A 19,069-nucleotide genomic window follows, 5' to 3' on the forward strand; every position below is an offset into this window, starting at 1 on the left:
AATTATTTACTATGAATTTACTTTCACTAGTTATAAAACGATAGAAATAATTTTGAAAGTAAAACACTGCTTTTGAATGGACTGAATCAGTAAAAATTGTAATTCATTGACTTTTTGATATCTAATGCTCGTTTGGACTAATCGATTAGACTAGAAATTACTCAAAAGTATTTTTAAAGGTCTTTTTAAGTGGATTGAATCACTTGACATTATATTTGATTGATAGTTCTTTTGAAAACGGTACATGTTGTACTAATAATATAGACCTAATTAGTAATACTACTAATTCCAGTTTTTTTACGTTGGATACAAACTATTATAATAGTTTGGATACAAATAGTTGCATGGACACTACTGTAAACAGTAATAAGATTTTAAACTAAGTAGTGCGACAACAGATAAGCTATGTAAAATCAATCTTGTACACCAAAATATTCAGGGCTTATCTGGCAAGGAACATGAGATAGAACTATTTATTAAAAAATTTGATATTGACATCTTATGCCTCACTGAGCATTGGCTCAATAGTTATCAATTAATAGTAAATTTAAAACATTATCAATTGTCAAGTGCGTTCTCTAGAAAGAAAGCTATACGCGGAGGGTCTTTAATATTAACCCGCAACAATATCAATTATAAAGAACGGAAAGACATTGTTAATCTTTCATTGGAACGCACTATTGAGCTGTCCTGTGTTGAGCTGGAGCGCTATATTGTCGTGTGCGTGTACCGACCCCCCTCAGGTGACTTTGTTCTGTTTGAGGACGTTATGGAAGAGGCCTTGAGGCGGATATGTAGGTCATCAAAAAAGATATTAGTTTGTGGAGACTTCAATATTGATATTTTGCTTCACACTTCTTTTACTGACAGATTACTCAATTTATTTAAAAGCTTTAATTTACAGAAAATTTTCAATGAACCAACACGGATAACTGCAAATTCAGCCACTTGTATAGATAACATTTTCTGTGACTGTAAGATTGTCGCAAAATCGATCATGACGAATCTAAGATCCGATCACTGTGGACAAATGATATCTGTTCCCAGTGATAATCAAGACATAACAAAGTTAATAAAGTATAGGCCAGTAACCACTAAAAAGGTAAAGCAGTTCAAACTAAAGGTTTTAACTGCTTTACCTAAACTTGACTTTACTCAGGGTGGTCCGGATGAACACTATAATGCTTTTTTTGATCTCATAAACTCTCAATTTAATTCTACCTTTAAAATTGTAGAAAAAAAACTGTTTAAAAATCTTAAATTTAGTGACTGGGCTACTGTTGGCATCTATAAAAGTAGAAATAAGTTGTTCGACTTGTATGCAGAAAAACAATATAACTACACTCCCACATTTGTTGAATATGTAAAAAATTATTCAAAATTATTCAAAAAGGTTTGCATACAAGCAAAGTCACTCTGCATAAAGCAAAAAATTATTAATTCTGATAATAAAATTAAAGCAGCTTGGGATATCATCACGGATGAAACTGGGAAACAAAAAGTGCATAACAATAAATTGGAGCTAAAAATTAATAACCGTATTATTGACTCCAATATTGAAATTGCAAATACATTTGAGAATTTTTTCCAGAACATTCCAGTCATCACTACTAGTTCCCTTAGCTCTTCACCAACAGAAGCCTATGATCTTCTCAGGGCCAATGTCACTGAATGCGGTGTGTTGTTTAGGTTTGAATACGTTACTCCATATGACATTGTTAAAGTGTTCAAATCTTTACAAAGCAAAAAAACCGGAGATCTGTGGGGAATATCAGTAAAAATAATTAACAATATTATTGATATTATTGCGCCATATCTAGCCTTAATTTTTAATGAGTCTGTGGATACAGGCGCTTTTCCAGATCTCATGAAATGTAGTAAATTGATACCTCTTTTTAAATCGGGTAGCAAAAGTGACCCAAACAATTACAGGCCAATTTCAATTTTGCCAACACTGAGCAAGATATTTGAGAAAATCATGCTCAACCAACTGCTTCAGCATTTCAATTTAAATAAGCTACTCCATTCTGAACAGTATGGCTTCACTAAAGGTCGATCAACAACCGACGCGGCCGCAATGCTGTTAAAGCATATATTCAATGCGTGGGAGGGGTCACAGAATGCCATTGGTATTTTCTGTGATTTATCCAAGGCATTTGATTGCGTTGAGCACGAGACTCTTTTAGTTAAATTGAGCCACTATGGAATCAAAGACACTGCGCTTGGTCTCATTGCGTCCTATCTTAGTGATCGTATTCAAACAGTATGTGTGAATGATGTGAAGTCATCCGGATCAGCCTCACTAATGGGTGTTCCTCAAGGCTCTATTCTAGGTCCTTTCATGTTCTTAGTATACATAAACGATTTACCATATGTAGTCCAAAATATTTGCGATATCGTACTATTTGCTGACGATACGTCTTTGATTTTTAAAGTCGATAGAAATAAGGACAATTTTGACGATATAAATGGTGCCATATCTCAGGTAACTCACTGGTTTACTGTAAATAATCTACTTTTAAATGCAAAAAAAACTAAGTGTATTGAATTCGCACTGCCCAATACCAAGAACACAAGTAACATTAATTTAATGATAAATAATGATATTTTGAAAATAGAAGAGACTACTACATTTTTGGGGATAACCTTAGATGCGAAGCTGCAATGGGGCACCCATATATCAACTCTTGCTGGCAAACTAAGCTCTGCTGCTTACGCGGTTAGAAAGATTCGACAATTAACTGACGTGGAGACCGCAAAGATAGTATATTTTGCTTATTTTCATAGTATTATGTCTTATGGAATCTTAATATGGGGTAGAGCGGCAGATATTGGGAGAATTTTTGTATTACAAAAAAGGGCAATACGCGCAATTTATAACTTAAAACCACGCGATTCACTTCGAGAAAAATTTAAGGAAATAGGTATCCTTACCGTAGCCTCTCAATATATTTACAACAACATAATTTTTGTAAGACAAAATATTCTTAGTTACAAGAGGGTTGGCGATCTACACAACAGGCTGACTAGACACCGTAACAGGCTTGCGACTCCTACACTCCGTCTCAGGAAGGTCCAAAAGTCATTTGTGGGAATGGGTATAATCTTCTATAACAAAATTCCTCAGTCAATTTTGGACTTGCCTTTACACAGGTTCAAAAAATCTATTAAAAATATGCTCTTGAGAAAAGCATATTATACTATCGAAGATTATGTAAATGATAAAAAAGCGTGGATTTGAACTTCGATTCGCTCCAGCAATGCGCAGGACTTCAATTGCTTTTATACATGGCATAATATTGTATATCAAATCTTTGAAAAGAGCAACCGCCGAGTTTCTTGCTGGTTCTTCTCGGTAGGAAAGGCATTCCGAACCAGTGGTAGATGCTTTTGACGATTCGAAAGAACTTGTAAAAGTCTAATTGAATAAAAACATTTTGAATTTGAATTTGAATTTGATATAATAGGATCGTTAGGACTAATTAATTAGACTACAAATTATGTGTCAACCTACTTTAAAGAAGTTTTCTCAGCCGCTTAATATATTCAGTGTTGTTTCCGGTAGCTTAGCTGTAAAACGTAATAATGAAATAATAAATAACGGTTTGGATTCCCGTCCTCGTTAATACTTACATTCTGAGGCTTTTTGAAAGATAATTTTTTCCGTCAAAATATTTTGTTTTAAAGTTGCACGGGACTCAAGGACTTACATAGAAATCTTTAAACCCGTATAACTTTAAAAACATGCAAGCGCAGATACAGATGTTTCTAAAACGTGTCTATGAAATTTCATTGACTTTGGTTGCTTAATATTCAAATGAGAATGAAACTATGTTTGTTTGGAGCGAGTGATGGAGAGTTTTCTGTAAAGTAGCTAGAATCAAGGGTCTCTGTAACCATATAATCCACTCATATCGTTTCTCCTTGCGTCCGGTGGGAATGGCAAGAGTGCTAAGCGCGCTCGGGTATTTGATAACCGGCCACAACGCCGGTGTTCTGTTTGATCGCCACAAACGACACGGTCAGGGCCGGCTCGTCCATGTACGCAAATTAGGCGACGACGGCTTAGGGCGCTCGAATTTAAGGGCGGTATGGTGTAGGACAAAGGCGTATTAGCGCGATTTGAGTAGCTGTCTTGTAAGTCGTATCTTCTGTGAGTAGCAGAATATAGCAGTTAATCAAAAAAATGAAGTTTTTACCAACACTATGTTTATTACATTCGTAGCCCTGAGTATCTAAGGACTGTACAAGTGAAGTAAATTTTCATACTCGCTTCGCTCGCGGCCCCCTAGTCCTGGGCAATATAAACGTCGCCTAAACAAATCAATCAATTCTTATCTTTAGTTATTGTAAACTTGAATGGTCATTATTTTGTTGCGGAATTTTTGACCAAGAGGGCCTGAATATTTGCCTAGGGCGCCTAGGGAGCCTAGGGCGCCGGGTTTGCTCAGACCAGCACTGCGACGGGTTAACAGAAAAAGCTGTATTCCGTACATCTTAATTAACGTTTCCAGTAACCAGATCAATCACATTTCGCGAGTATGTGCCACAAAAAGTCACCCAACTGGGGCTTTCAAACAATTGTTTATTCAACAGCCACTTCTATTTTTTCCCAGCTCTGCGTCAGAATTTTTCAAGAGCCAGTGGCTAATATCGAGAAGATACTTGATGAGAGCTAAGGGCTTGAATATGATTAAATAAATTAAAATATCAATAGGTATATAATAATAGGGTTTCTCTACTATACTTAATTTTGAATAATTATATCTGTTTCAGGATTCGTGATATATTGCGAGTGATTTTTTACATTTTAACTGACTGATGGATTTAATATTAACACACAACTCAAATCGCTGGGTACTTATTTTGCATGTAGGTTTTCTTTATGATAATACATTATTATTAAATATATAACTAGCAATAGCTAAATTATTTTGCTCTACTATACCTACTACTCCCGTGTAACGAAGAAAGGTGTCGAAATTCGAAAAGGAATATACCTATTTCTTTTAACTACCTTTATGTAGAACTATCTAGTGCGTAGTAGGTAGATAGACATTTAATTCCGAGCAAAAATTTTTGCAAGCTGCGACTCGTTTTTGCTTTGATGTCCAGTGTCATACTATTTTTGACAGCTACTTCATATACTTCCTTCCTAAAATCCAAGTCCTTTTACAACTTTATTAAAGCTTTCGCACTTTCCCTATTTATCACTAGTTTATTGATTACACCTAGTTTAAGTATATCTTCGAAATTTCCCACTTGCTCTCTGATTATACGCGGTGGTACGAAAACGAATCTCAATAGTGAGGCATTCAGTATAATTTGTGCGCTTGCGCCTCCATGTGCTCTACTGTTAGTTTTTTGCTTCTTAGCAGACGATCCTTGTTCAGATTTGAATTCGGAACAAAAAACCCCGCCTCTTTTGACAGGGGTTCGCAAAGTGCCGTTCGGACTAGTTCGTCTAATGTGTAAAGTTATTGACCGTCAAAATATTCTTGAACGATTTTACTTTACGAAGTTATTCTCAGTCAAAATTTAATTTGGAGAAATAATATCCTAAAGGGTGTCACCCTTTCGATAACTGTGAAATTATAAATGCTATGCAAACTTATTAAAAAAAAACCAATCAGTGTTGTACTGAAAAATTATTCAACTCAAATAATGTAGTTAAAATAAATAAAACAATAAAAAATCTAAGAAAAATACTCATTATTTTAAATAAGTTTGCAATTTGAAAATTAGTGTAGTGATGTGTGTAAAACGTGCTATCGATACCAAGTGTTAGTACCAGATGTAAACGGAGCTTTCTTGGAATGTAGAGTGCATATGCAAAGTTTGGTTTTGCTAAAACGGTACACTCATGTTTGGGGGCTCAGCATTTGATATGTAAACACAGTTTCCGTTTTGATGAGGCATTTTAAACACGAAAATGTTAATGAATATTTAAAAACTTAATGGATATGTAGAAATTGTCCTTGTTTTAGTTTGCATTAAAGTTTTTATATACGCGACTTTGTTACGCCACCACTTTATAAAAAGTAGTGAAAAAACTACAGCTGAGGTAAATTAGGTGAATTTTAGAAGTTACAAAAAATATACAGGGTGTTTGGTAATTAGTATATAATAACGACACGTACCCATGCTAGTTTGATCTGATAAATACAATGCTGAAGTATAATCTATACTAATAAATAAAATTGGAGTGTCTGTCTGTAATTTCGAAATAACTACCTCATATTAAGCTCATATGGTTATTTGAACGATACCAACACTGAATCACACGTTTTTAAAATTTTTGTCTGTCTGTCTGTCTGTTTGAAAAGGCTAATCTTCGGAACGGCTGGACCGATTTTGACGGGGTTTTCACAGACAAGTAGAGGATTGATCAGGGAGTAAAATAGGCTACTTTTTTAACCGACTTTTAAAAAGGGAGTTGTGTTTTTCTTCCTATGTACACAGAAATCTCCGAGATTTCTGAACCGATTTGCGTAATTTTTTTTTTAATCGATAGAGGAACTTTGTGACAACTTTTCCACGGGATTTCAGACCCTAAATCCACGCGGGCGAAGCTGCGCGCATCAGCTAGTCTATAAAATAAAATTGAAGTGTCTGTCTGTAATTTCGAAATAACTACCTCATATTAAGCTCATATGGTTATTTGAACGATACCATAACTGAATCACACGTTTTTAAAAATTTTGTCTGTCTGTCTGTTTGAAAAGGCTAATCTTTGGAACGGCTGAACCGATTTTGACGGGATTTTCACAGACAAGTAGAGAATTGACCAGGGAGTAACATAGGCTACTTTTTTAGCCGACTTTCAAAAAGGGAGTTGTGTTTTTATACATAAGTACACCGAAATCTCCGAGATTTCTGAACCGATTTGCGTCATTTCTTTTTTAATCGATAGAGGAACTTTGCGACATTGTTTCATAAAAAAATTGGATTCCAACTCCTCAATCCTGATGCTGCAGGGGATCTGACCAATCCACGCGGGCGAAGCTGCGGGCATCAGCTAGTGACGAAATAAAATTATAAAAATTTCCACACAAAATTTTAATTTTTTTTTATGTCAAAGTTTTCATGACCCTGACGTGCCCTAAAACTCACTGCGATCGTTGGCTAAAATTTAAAGATTGCCAACGATATCAGTGAGTTAGGACACGTTAGGGTCATGAAAACTTTGACATAATTTTTTTTAAATTTTGAATGGAAATTTTTATAATTTTATTTCGACGTTATACTTCAGCATTGTATTTATCAGATAAAAGTAGCATGGGTACGTGTCGTTATTATATAGGTACTAATTACCAAACACTCTGTATAAGTATCTTTATTTACTTAGATGTATTTAAGGGTGGGTAATCGCCGAATATTAGATATTAGTTAGATTTTTGAGTGCATTCACTCAACTCATTAGTAACAGTCCGACTTTAATGACTATCACAGAGCAACAAAGTCAATCTTAAGTTTTACTGGAATTACTGCGGCTCGAACTTTTACAGTAATATATTTTATAAGATTAGTAACTTTGGCAAGTAGGTCATAATATGGATATCGCAAGTTTCTGCCCACTTTGAATAAGCTTGTGATAACACCCGTACAAAGTTACATAATTACCCATAATACCATTTGTATCTGAATTCACAACTTTCGGTATATATCGACTCCCACGTGGATACGTGATTATGTATATCTGATCAAAAAGGTAATTCCATACTAATAATACTACAAATGCGAATATATAATAAACTAACCGATGCCCGCGGCTTCGCCCGCGTGGATATAGGTTTTCGAAATCCCGTGGTAACTCTTTGATTTTCCGGGATAAAAAATAGCCTATGTGCTAATCCAGGATACTATCTATCTCCATTCCGAATTTCACACACACACACACATACAAACTTTCGCTTTTATAATATTAGTGTGAAGTGTGATATCTGTTCAAACAGACAGACAGAACATGCCGTGAAAAAGTCAACACTTTTCAGGACTCGATCACACAATAGGTAATATGACACAACCGATCTTGATGCAATGTTCAAAGATAGCTTGCAACCTGGAGACAGATGTAGAGTAGTATCAAGTAACTATCACGGAAAATCAATGGGATTTCCTGAGATTTTTGAAAACATAGATCTATGCGAACTCAGTATTATCTATACTAATAAATAAAATTGAAGTGTCTGTCTGTAATTTCGAAATAACTACCTCATATTAGGCTCATAATATGGTTATTGTCCTTAAAAAGATGACTGACTGACAGACTGACTGACTGACTGATCTATCAACGCACATCTTAAAGTACTTGACGGATCGGGCTGAAAGGCATGCAGATAGCTTTTCTGACGTAGACATCCGCTAAGAAAGAAATTTTCAGGAATAAGCTATAAGTATAAATTTTTAAACCCGTGTACATATAACTTTAAGACTAATTTTTTTAAGGAAATCTGGCAAAACACCGAAATGGATATCAGTTTCTATCACTCTTGTTCACTCTGGTATTATACTAACTCTGGCGTGCGGGTTATGTTTACGCAAAAAGTAACACTCAAGGATCAGTTCCAAGTTCCAATAACGGTCGCTAAATCTGTAACGTCCCAGTTCGCGTGCAGAATCCAAATAAGATCTCTGTTCAGTATGGGTCTGACCGTTTGCGCATAATTGGTTAACGCACTAACAAACCAATTTTATTGTTCTCCATACGCGCAAATATATTATGCAAACCCCAATTATATGTTATTATATGTTGTCTAATAACATGTTATGTAGTATGTTGTATTTATAAATCAAAGTTGGGCTTGGCCTTCTCTTCAGTTTTTTCCTTAAATAATACTAGACGATGCATGCGACTTCTTCCGCGTGGATTCAGGTTTTTTAAATCCCGTGGAAACTCTTTGATTTTGGAAATAGATGCGAGCTACGGAACAAATCAAACCTCTATTTTTAACCCCCGACCCAAAAGAGGAGTGTTATAAGTTTGACGTGTGTATTTGTCTGTGGCATCGTAACTCCTAAACTAATGAACTGATTTTAATTTAGTTTTTTTTGTTTGAAAGGTTGCTTGATCGAGAGTGTTTTTAGCTATACCTAATCCAAGAAAATCGGTTCAGCCGTTTGAAAGTTATTAGCTCTTTTCTAGTTACTGTAACCTTCACTTGTCGGGGGTGTTATAAATTTTTTATTTACACTTGTATAATATACTAGCTGATGCCCGCGACTTCGTTCCCGTGGAAATAGATTTTTTAAATCCCGTGGGAACTCATTGATTTTCCGGGATAAAAAGTAACGTATGTGTTAATCCAGCAGGGTATAATCTATCTCCATTTCACAGCCAAATCCATCCAGTAGTTTTTGCGTTAAAGAGTAACAAACATCCATCCGTACATACAAACTTTCGCGTTTAAAATATTAAGCAGGATTTAGATAGAAGGGGTCACGACCCGCACTTAGCATTACGACACCGAGACATTCAATAACGCCTTTTTAAATCTTTTATTCCCCCTTTGTAAGTAGTAGATACAACAATACAACAATCATTATTTCATAATCACATAGCATTGTTTATCACTTCTCTAGTTTCTAGTATCTCGAGTGTCAATGCGTTTTTCCCAAGGAGTTATGAGCACCGCGAGATATAAAGCTGTGTATCCACCGCTGCCGCGAGTTGAGGCAAGCCTGAGGCAGTTCAACTTGCCTCAACTGAGGCAAATCGATGAACTCCCTGGCGCAATGAGTGATGCGGTCTTGGGTATGATTTCCAGAAGAAGTAATTTAGTTTATACTCGTAATTTCTAAGTTGGCGTTGATCTGGTCTAGTTGGAAGTTTTGGCCGTGGCTATTTACCACTTTACTAGCATAGCCATGCCAGCAAACAATTTAGTATTCTGGTATGAGTATGGATGTAATAGAAACTATCTTACCCTTTCCAGGTTTACCTTTCATATCCTGGGCTAACCCATACTCCTTATCGGCTTCTACATTTGTATGCTGAATCGCTTGCCAGCACATTTCGACTGGAACCTTTTAGAAATCACCCCTCCCGGATATGGACCAAGGGTCTCCTACTTATAAGGCCACAGCACTCACCCATGTAGCAGCATTATACGAGTACATACTTACTATTAGTAGGTAGATAAATACATAAAAAGCGACATAAACTACTCCCGCGCCTAGTAATATATAAACCGTTGTCCTTGTCCCGCTCAATTCATATATAGCGTTGTCCTTGTATGACGTGTCAGGGATGTGGTATAATTATAGCAGGAATGCGACCACACTGCCCCAGGGAGATTGCCTCAAGTCGAGGCAATTCAGCCTCACGCTCAAGTATAGACTAAGCTTAAGATTTCATTAGATAGAAGGCAATATTTTACGAGGGATTACGGTACCTTCACCATTGTTTTGGGTCTAATTAAATGCCTGTTTATCTATTCAGCTCATCATTGTCTCTGGCCAGTCGTCTGTGGATCCGTTCCTTACACCTCATTTTGGGGTCAATGCCTTTTCCGTAGATTTTGAAATCTTATTTTAATACTAGACTAGCCTTTGCCCGCGACGTCGTTCGCGTGACGAATACAAGGTGTAAGATAATGTCCGTAATATGCCGGAAGGCTAAGATTAAGACTGATGTGTAGAATGTAGATGTACCAAAAAAATACCAAATATCTTGTAGTTGACATTAGCTGAGCACAGCATAGCACCTCGCTTGACAAAAGTCCGTTTAACATTTTGACCACCATAAAAACGACCATATAAGTATCTGATCAATGACTTTCTAGAAAGTCATTGTATCTGATAAATAAATCAGTCAGCTTAGAAGGATACCTACCTTTACATTTTGAATTCTAATTGAATTATTAATCCTGATATATAAAACACAAAAAATGTCCGTGCTTCTGTTATAGACTTTGAAACCTTCCAACCGATGTGTCCCAAACTAATTTTATTAGAAAGGCAATAAAGCGAAGTTAGTTTTAGATCACTAAAACAAAGCATTAGGCACATTATTTTTACACGCAGGGTATCCACTGGTAAACCATAAAAAATTGGATTATAAAAAAAAAGCTTATATACCCGCGATTTCGCGTGGACTACACTTTCAACCCATTATTTTTCCCCTAAGAAAATCCTTTCTTAGTGGATGTCTACGTCATAATATAGCTATCTGCATGCCGAATTTCAACAGTTCAATTTTAGTAGTTTTAACTGCGCGTTGATATATCAGTCACCTTTTCCTATTATATATTAGATTAATAATGAATTCACAAAGTTGCAAGACAAACGTGACACTGCGCAACCGTTAGATATCTGTGTACCTAACTGCCTAGCATCATAAATCCATCTCTTAACTACCTAGTACCTAGACATTAGAAGCAGAGTCAGGTTCCCCTAGTTTATGACTTTGATTAACACAAGTGACAGGTCTCTCCGTCACTCGCACCATACAAACGTAGTTTTGTTCTCATTTGAATACTAAACAATCGAACTCAGTAAAATTTTGTAGACACGTTCTAGAAACTAATAAACGATATGGAACGCTGTTCCAGGATCAGGTTTTCCCTCCAATTTTAATATTGGTACCTTCAAGTCAAGAGTGAATAGGCATCTTCTAGGCGCTCCATCTTAGGCTGCATCATCACTTTGCTAGCAGGACTGATTGCAGCCAAGCGCTAGTCTATAAGAAAATCTGTCTGTGGTTTTCCAGATGTATATCAAAATGACTAGTTTTAAATTAAACTTTTAACTAAATTGTTGAGAGCGTGTAACTTTGAAACTGAATATTTTAACAGAAACCTAAAAAACCGCAAAAATAAGTATTTATTCCTAGAATGTATCTACAAAATTACATCGAGTTTGATTAATTAGTATTCAGATGAGAACCAAACTGCATTTGTTTGGAGCGCACTACGAATGAACTCCTCTTAACATGGAAATGTATCAACTTGATAGTACTTGGCAAGTTGGCGGGTAATTGGAGAATTCTGTTAACACTAACCCAGATTACTGATTCTGAAACTTGATATTTCTTATGCACATTAATTTGCATGTATACTGTAAATAATTAAGATTTATTATGACAGTGAAATTAGGAATCTATATCGTAGGAACTGAGACCTGGTTCCGTAGCTAAAGGGTTTCAACGGGACACTATTATAAGCCTCTGCCGTCCGTCCATCCATCCGTCTATCAGCGGGCTTGTATCTCGTGAACTGTAATAGGCAGAGAGCTGAAATTTTCATAGAATGTGTATTTCTATTGCCGCTGTAACAACAAAAAAAAATATTTCTTATACGATGGTACGGAACCACGGGTTCGACTCGCACTTGACCGATTTTTAACCCTAATTAATTTTACCATACCGATCAATCCATCTGTATTCTACACCCTACTTAGTAGTTATTTCATAAAACAAATAATACACAAAGGAATTATTATATCAATTCTCGCAATTTCTCAGGGCTTAGACAGAACAATGGGACATGGATAGGACAGACGTACAGATAGCTATGCATAATGTATTACTAAATAAAGAACTGCAATGACTCGCTAGGTGACACAGTTTCGAAATTTCAGTTAGAGTACTAAAAGTGATCACACATTACAGCTAGTCCGCTAAAACTACTCGTGCCGAACGTAAAGCATTTTTTAGCTAGACCAGCTAGCAAGCCCGATGCAGTCTAAGATAAAGCGCACTTGGCTCGAAGATGTCTATTCACTCTTCACTTTTTAACCCCCGACCCAAAACGAGGGATGTTATAAGTTTGACGTGTGTATCTGTGTATCTATCTGTGGCATCGTAGCTCCTAAACTAATAAACCGATTTTAATTTAGTTGTTTTTGTTTGAAAGGGGACTTGATCGAGATTGTTCTTAGCTATAATTCAAGAAAATCGGTTCAGCCGTTTGAAAGTTATCAGCTCTTTTCTAGTTACTGTAACCTTCACTTGTTGGAGGTGTTATAAATTTTTAATTTACACTTGTAGCACTCAATTGACTGTAAGTCTCAATTGATGAAAGAGAAAGTGACATCTTGCCAATGCTGAAAATACGTGCGGCGCGTGCGGCTCCTCTTACGGGTCTAATGTGCGATCGATTTTTAACGAACATGTGTGAAAAGATAAGAGAATAATAACACTAGTTTTTGTTTATATGAGAACTGCCAAGTATCTGAAGTAAGGTACTTAATGTAATTGCGAAAATAACAAGCTATATGTAATTACTACGTTTTATTTATACTGGATACTCAGTATAATTGCAATTTAACCACTTTATTCAAGGCATGAGTGATTTTACTTTGATATAAATTAACTTATGTGCTTAAGAATTAAGTCATCAAAATTACTTTAATACTAATAATCATCACTTGATATAAGACACCAATTTGTTCTTGAGTTATAAGTGTCATTTACTGCAATAACTTAAATGATTAACTTTTATTTTCACTGATTTCTCGCATACAAGCGTACTAGCCGATGCCCGCGACTTCAATCGCGTGGATGTAGGTTTTCTAAAATTCCCGTGGGAACTCCTTGATTTTACGGGATAAAAAGTAGCCTATGTGCTAATCCAGGGTATAATCTATCTCCATTCTAAATTTCAGCCCAATCCGTCTGTTTTTGCGTGAAGGAGTAACAAACATACACACACACACACACACACACACACACACACACACACACACACACACACACACACACATACACACACATACAAACTTTCTCCTTTATAATATTGGTGTGATTATCCTTACGGTCGTACGATTAACAATACGGTTTAATATGCGATTCCTGACTTGTCTGCAGGTTTTGCTGTTTTCCTGTTGATGAAATTAGTCTATATCCACCAGTCTTCAGATTACTTACTTAGGTACTTATAATATTACTATAGTTAATAAGATCAGTTCAGCAATTTAGGCATGATAATAGAATAAAGATAAAGACTAATAAAATAAAACTACTAAGTAATTTTATGCGAAAATGAATTTTTGTTCGTTTTTCCTTCAATCTCACAACAACACAGCAACGGATCGACGTGATTTCTTATACAAATGAGTGACTAAGCTACTTTTTGACCTGGAAAATCAAAAAGTTTCCTAATAACTAATTATTATTTAAATCTATAAGCAATTTAGATAGCTGCATATGTGTTTGCAACGATGTATGATTACAACAGGACACAAAGTTAGTCTTTACAAAATAAAAGTCTTTTATATTGCAGCTTCGTGAACCCAGACCAAACTGAGAGCGAAAGCTAATAATAATTTATGAACACTTAAGTGTTTGATAATAACCACTTTAATAATGTACCTACTTGATAATAACGTTCGTAGTTTATGGTGTTCCCTGAATTCATTTGCACAAAACGCAGATCTTAAATACAAGATTCTTTTAGCACTAAAAGGTTTACTTTAACTTAAATTAGCTTCGTAAATTTAAATGCCTCAATAAAACGGAAACTGCCGATAGGACCTTTTTTAAATCCACTATTAAACAGCAGTGGGGATTAAGTTCCTAAAACAAAAAGAAAAACAAAAATGTAATTAAGTAATTTGTCGTAAAAGAAACTACATGAATCCACTACGTTCCATATAAACGTAGTTTGGCTGTCAGATATTGGCCAATCAAACTCAATGAAATTATGTAAACAAATGCTAAAAACAAATATCTGTGACTGTAGTTTGTCGGATTTTTATCTATGACAATGGATATTTTAAAAGTTACATTCAAAGTGTAAATACAGACTTGAGTTTGTGACTTTGAAAGTACACATTTTTCAGGCAAAACACCGACACAAATATGTGTTCCTAGAACGTGTCTGCTTTCATTGGAGAACCAAAGTCCAAACTACGTTTGTATGGTGAGCGCTGGGGAGCGTGCTATAAAGAAACTTCTCACATGATGCGTCTTCGAGAGTAACTTTAGCTCTAATCTATTTTTCCATAGCTGACTTGAAAGATAAACAGATCGCATATAACTTCCCCAGAACTTGAAGTTCTAATAAACTAATACAAGGGGGAACCTTGTATTAGTTTAATTGTTAATTCGCAATGAAAATATCCTATACCTATCGTTCCTAGCGCGCCTATACGATTCTATAAAAAGCTACTTATTTACTCTTTGAGTCAGCTAAGAAAAAATAGATTGTAAGATTTTTGAGATCAGTGCTTGCAAGCAGACAGACAGTGGAGTGACGTTACCTTATACTATGTAGTAAAGATGTAATGGCAAGAACTGTAAGAAAATTGAAACGTGGTAAACTAAAAGAGTTAAACATAAAACCGTTGCCATCTATAATTATCACACCACCTGATTTAGACATGAAATTCAAAACAAACAATAGAGAAAACAATAACAAAACAACAATAGTTGACAACACAACAATAGTTGATAAAGCCATTCAACCATCAACATCGACAATGGATTTTAATGTAAACGAACTAATAGCACAATTATCTGAAAATTCAAAAGCTTCGAAAGGTGAAATCGAAAACATTCAAAGAAAATTGTTACACCAAGCCAATCAGATACTTAAAGTTAATGCATTTGCCAATCAACCTGTCCCAGAGCCTCGCATTATCGGAGCTATGCAGAAATATAACGGTATAAGTGGTATAAATACTAATAATATGAATACCAGTATATATGGAAAGCCTATAAATGTTAAAGAAGTCCCTAATAGACAAGATACTCAAAATGGAAGGGTTGCTAGCAATGGCAAGCAAGTCCCAATGAATTTGGAGGCTCAAATGATACCAGAGAAGTTACAAGAAAGCGTCATTGAAGTAAACAAGGAGTGGACTAAGCAAAGGGTCACTCCGACAGGCGCGGGAGGTTTTTTCTACGAAACAAGTTCCGAAGCTCGTTCGCTTGCCAGTACGCACGCCGCGAGCACAACAGGTGAATGTCTTGCTTGTATTTCGAAAAACGTTACAAACTGTATAAATTCTTATGTGTTTTTCTAACTAGTGTTACAAATATGAAGTGAATTGGTAAATTCCGTGTTGTGTTAACGGTTTTTCAGCTTAAGTTTGCTTCAGCTGTCTGGTATGTATGAAATAACCTTGTCTCTTAAGTTTAAGTTACATCTATGTATAACGGGTAATTTGTTTTCCTCGATGGCTGATGTAGAAAAGTTATCACTTAACGTCAAGATTATATCAAGTTTTGACTTAAAAGCTTCCTTAAAACTCGTATTGTTTGAATCAAAGTTTATGCTACCAAATTCAGTAGTACATGAAAGTTAAACTATCAGAAACTAAGTGTGTCTGTTACATTTACAAAATTTTACCTAAACTTTAATATAAAACTTTATTTGGTAAAAAGACCTCTTAAATATATTATTGCTTAGCTTGTTAATTTTAATTTTAAATGGGATACTTATCTGTTGCTATGTTTACGCATGTTAAGTTTCCATAACCTCAAAGTTGTTCTCTCCATATATTACAACAGCTACGGATGCTCTTGCCTTATGGATGTTTTGCATATTTTATTAAATGATTAATTCCTTACTAGATCGTCACTTCTTAATCTTAAGATGATGCCCACGTCTTCGTCCGTTTAAGTTTCCTTTTTTTTAATCCTGTGGAAAAGTTCGTAAGTTTGTTTGTAGGAAGGATTTTTCTGAAACTACTGAACCAATTTTGAAAATTCTTTCACCAGTAGAATGCTACATTATACCTGAGTGGCATAGACTATATTTCATTTTCAAAAAACTTAGAGATCCTTACAAAAATTGTAATAAGCTACCTGTGCGAAGCCGGGGAGGGTTGTAGTACTCGTAGTCGCCTAACTCTAAAATGCGCGCTCGGGAACCCTAGACCTCCAAATCCGAGGCTCATATTTTAACTACTGAGTACAAAATTTTCTATCACTACTAAATTTCTAAAACACATAACACATTTTAATTCCCACGTATTTACTACAACGTAAGATATAATGAGATGGAGAAGAGTGGAAATTACCATTTCCACTTATATGACCATTTAATGACAACTCAGTGTGCGTGAGAAAATGGTTTTCTTTATCTTTTACTTGTAAGTCTTAAAACACCCGTTTCTCGCTTTGCCTTAGGCTTGGACTACACGGAAGTTTGGTTGTTTTCCGGTCCGGTTCCAGAAGAGTGTTTGCTGGTCTAGCACGGTTGCATTCGAGTGAAATTTTATTGATGAAAATATTTATAGTATATAATATAGCATACAGTGGCATGTTTTTTTTTGTTATGAAAATCTTTTTAAGCTCAGAATACATAATAGTAGAGGCAATAAGTAGCAATTAAAATATTGCATAGAACCGAACCAAGTGCAACCGGATTCAGTGTAGTCAGAGCCTTATAGATAACTTTCAAGTTAAACTTAACTTGAATCGTAAACAAGATTCTAATCTGATTCCTAATTAAAAATTCAAAATGTAAACAAATCAATGCGATCGAGTTCATTATCAGATTGAAGAAGGCCTTGATTGGAGAGTTTGCGTCTATATCTTATGAAGGTTTACGATTACTAGCAGTCTCACTTGATGGCAAGTAATGTATATCTAAAGGCCAGCGCAAACTGACGGAGTGGACTAAAGCTCAGTCTTTTATTACGAACATCGACACACCGTTGAATTTGATGAATACAAGATGAGGTTGCCGATGACAAAAAGTGTTCGTGAAAAAATTAGCTCACTTACGATTATTTCAACGCTGAATGTCATTGACTCTAAAGTCAAAATAGATGAAATAAAATATGGCGCTATAATTATTAAAAAATGCATAAAATAATAAATTAATACAATGCTTAAATATGTAACCGGTATAATTTAGTTATAATCGCCATTTTTAAGTAGGGTCTCTCCGTCACTCGCTCCGTACAAACGTAGTTTCAATTTCATTTGAATATTAAGCAACCAAAGTTCATGAAATTTTGCAGACATATTCTAGAAAGTAAGATCTATGCCTGTGGTTTTCTAGATTTCTGTTAAAATATTCGGTTTCAAAGTTACGCGATCTAAAAATTCACATAAAAATCATTGAGCCCCTGTAATTTTAAAACTACATATTTTTAGAAAAATCTAAAACACCACAGGCACAGCTATTAGTTTGTAGAATATGTCTGCAAAATTTCATGGACTTTGGTTGCTTAATATTCTAATGAAATTGGGACTTCGATTGTATGGAGTAAGTGACGGAGAGAGCCCTGTTAAGCATTTCAGAAAACAAACTCACACGCATATAAAATTATTTTCGCTAAGAGTTTAATTTATGTGACATTTTGGTAATATTTATATAATACGATATTTTATGGCGATAACACTATGAAGACAACTTTTAAACGTCAATAAATATGTATTTCTTTAATGATATAGGTATTAGCAACTGTTATAGCTGGCATATCTACTCGAGATATTCCAAAATGAATTTGCGCATATGTAGTTCTTTTTGTGTCTTCCTAGTGACAAATATACTTTTTTCAACATCAACCCATCGCCGGCTCACTACTAAGTACGGATTTACACTCGAATTGGCAGACTTTACATACCTTTGAGAACAATATGGAGAATTCTCAGGCATGTAGGATTCCTCACGATATTTTATTTCGCCGTTAAAGTATGAGACATTGTTTTTAATAATTGCTTAAAATGCACTTAACTCCGAAAAGTTTACGTTGCGTGCCCGGGGTTTAACCACGAACTCCTCGACTAGAAAGCCATCGTTTTGACCACAAGGCTGTCACCGGTTCTTTACTAACGTAAATGGCGTACTTTATTGAAAACTTGCGCTCTTAGATTGTATATTCTAAGAAAATTGAAATGAAAGTGCGTAGAACTTTTCACTTTTCATCAACATCTTTAGACTGAATTGACATGGACTTTACACCAATGCCCAACATTATCATGTCGTATCGTGTATCCACAACACAATATCGTGGTCGTATGATCTAAAAACATTAAAAAAGACTTTCCTACTAAAAATTAGTTAATTGTGCAACATATTGATAAATCTATGTTTCGAATGAATAAAGTTATCAGTTTGAATTTATGGCCGATTAGGATTAAAATATATTATTATCACATTTCCAGGCGACA

General features: G+C 35.3%; 1 protein-coding gene across 2 annotated transcripts in view; it reads left to right on the forward strand.

Annotated features, from left to right (window-relative positions):
- The window catches only part of LOC123873219, a 62,169-nt gene that overhangs the window by 13,281 nt on the left and 29,819 nt on the right, over nt 1–19,069 (forward strand). The gene's annotated exons all lie outside the window — the stretch shown is intronic.

This window comes from Maniola jurtina, chromosome 16 (assembly GCF_905333055.1).
Source record: "Maniola jurtina chromosome 16, ilManJurt1.1, whole genome shotgun sequence".
Lineage (NCBI taxonomy): Eukaryota > Metazoa > Arthropoda > Insecta > Lepidoptera > Nymphalidae > Maniola > Maniola jurtina.